The 2447-nt window shown below is 33.5% G+C and overlaps 1 long non-coding RNA gene across 1 annotated transcript in view; it reads right to left on the reverse strand.

Moving 5' to 3' along the window:
* Nucleotides 1-1092: 1092 nt before the first annotated feature.
* The window catches only part of LOC111087629, a 6962-nt gene continuing 5607 nt past the window's right edge, over nucleotides 1093-2447 (reverse strand). The window contains exons 2-3 of the long non-coding RNA XR_002612289.1: nucleotides 1381-1382; nucleotides 1093-1104 (exon numbers count right to left, since the gene is read on the reverse strand). This is a non-coding gene — a long non-coding RNA (uncharacterized LOC111087629). The remainder of the gene's footprint in view (nucleotides 1105-1380; nucleotides 1383-2447) is intronic.

The following is a 2447-nucleotide window of genomic DNA, read 5'->3' on the forward strand; positions in this document are numbered from 1 at the left end:
ACCATCAGAACTACAGAACAGCTTCCAGACAACTATGTTTCTTATATAGAACTGTAATCCACTGCATAAATGTCTCCACATAACTACATACTGTACAGAACTGTAACCCACCATCAGAACTACAGAACAGCTTCCAGACAACTATGTTTCTTATATAGAACTGTAATCCACTGCATAAATGTCTCCACGTAACTATATACTGTAAAGAACTGTAATCCACTGCATAAATGTCTCCACATAACTACATACTGTACAGAACTGTAACCCACCATCAGAACTACAGAATAGCTTCCAGACAACTATGTTTCTTATATAGAACTGTAACCCAATGCAGATATGTCTCCACGTAACTATATACTGTAAAGAACTGTAATCCACTGCATAAATGTCTCCACATAACTACATACTGTACAGAACTGTAACCCAATGCAGAAATGTCTCTGTGTAACTATATACTGTAAAGAACTGTAATCCACTGCAGAAATGTCTCTGTGTAACTATATACTGTAAAGAACTGTAATCCACTGCAGAAATGTCTCTGTGTAACTATATACTGTACAAATTTATGATCCAACAGCAGAATCAAAAATGTGTTTCTAGATAAAACGTTTTGTGATATTTACAGAGCTGTACTCTACCACTAGTATCAAGAAGTATGTCTAGGTAAAATACATAAATGAAGGAACAGAAAAATGGAAAGGTGACAAAATAAAGAAGTTACACTTTTAGAGATAAATCACCTTAAAAAAACCATTAGTTGTATATTTTATTTTCTTAGCGAAGTTTCTAATAACACTCTTTTTCAAGCCAAACGAAGCTTGTAGGTTAATGACAAATTACTGATGATCATTCCGAAGAAAGGGATAAAATACACGAGAAAAGAAACGCAAGACAGAAACATGATAATTATACAATACAGTAATGACAATGTAACAAAGCTACAGAAAATAGTGATGAGATAATAATTAGAAATAAGGAAATAAAAGTGATTAAGAAAAGTTATAAAAACAACTAATATGTACAAGTTTACAAAAACTGAAAAATAATACCTTGAATTTTTAAACACACTAAAAAAAGCTGAACCGTTCGTTAATACAAAACGGACTTATGACTTCTACAACCTAATTTCAAAATTGATTATTTTCTGATTCTAGTTCTTTAATTGATTATAGAGAAGCCATGTCGTTGATCAATTACTTATAATACTTATTGGAATGACCAGCTTTGTTGAAATGTCGAGCTACAGACTTATTTTGATCTTTAATCGAAGTGCTATGTAAGTGTTCTCGAGTGCGTTTAGCGAGAATAGGCTAGTTTTTACATGGTAGACTTGATAGCAGTTGCCACAAGCAAAACAACAAATTAAACATTTAAATGTACAGCTGAAATAACTATAAAGAGAATAGACCCTTAACTCGTGTTCTATTATCAATGTAAGATTAAGTGTTGCATCCATTCCTCTGATAATTGTACGTAACAATTTCAGTATGACATGATGGTTGTATGTTGTTCGGAAGTTGACTCTGGGTAGGTAAATCTTTAATGTTATTGTCGTGTTTACAAGAAATTGTACGTTTATTATTAAACATGTGACTGATGGTTCTGCCCTGTGTTATTACGTTAAAGTTGTCAAGCAATAAACAAGTTATCTGTGTGTTGACTGGGTGGTACACAAGTGTAAGGCGAATGCGTTTATGAACAGTGTAAGTAAGTGTGTGAATTTGAACGTTTGTTGTGTGTATGTGTTTTCTTTAGCATGGCGACAAAGACTACCAAGGTAGCCACGAATAAAACAGAAATCTAGATAGGTTTATTACGATATTCGTCAAGCAGAACCTACGTAATCTGGTGACTTGTCATTTGGATATGTTTCTGTTGACTAACGAAGGATAATTGGAGTAGAAACGTATGTACTTATGTGTATGTCCGTCAGTTTGTAATCTGTCACGGAAATATTTATGTAAAGATATGACATAGACTGATGTGAAATAAAAGGCATTTATTAGAGTTATGGGTGGAAAACTTAATGAATTTAAAAAATGATCGAGTTCATCATTAATGCATTTAGCTACACTAAAAACATCACCGATATATCGATAATATTAGGTCGTCAAGAAATCAATGTCGCGTTTTGAAACACTTTCATTAACCACCACCCAAAAAACGTACATCACGTAAATAGTTAAATGAACCACCTAAACGTCACGTTAGTGTAGCCTATAGGATGTATAAAGTTTAGTATACTCTAATCCCTTATAGTGATGGCACACGACGAGACACATATTCGGCATGTAATGAATACAAGAAGGGAAACAACGCCTCTGTAGCCACAAAGAATATCAAAAAAGTTTATTGAAAGTGTCAATGATGATTCAGCAAATTTCGTTCAGGTGACTTTAGCCTTAAAAAACTGTAATGGCAGGAGCCGACATGTTGGAATTGATATT

The sequence above is a fragment of the Limulus polyphemus genome, unplaced genomic scaffold (genome assembly GCF_000517525.1).
Source record: "Limulus polyphemus unplaced genomic scaffold, Limulus_polyphemus-2.1.2 Scaffold2397, whole genome shotgun sequence".
Taxonomy (NCBI): Eukaryota; Metazoa; Arthropoda; class Merostomata; order Xiphosura; family Limulidae; genus Limulus; species Limulus polyphemus.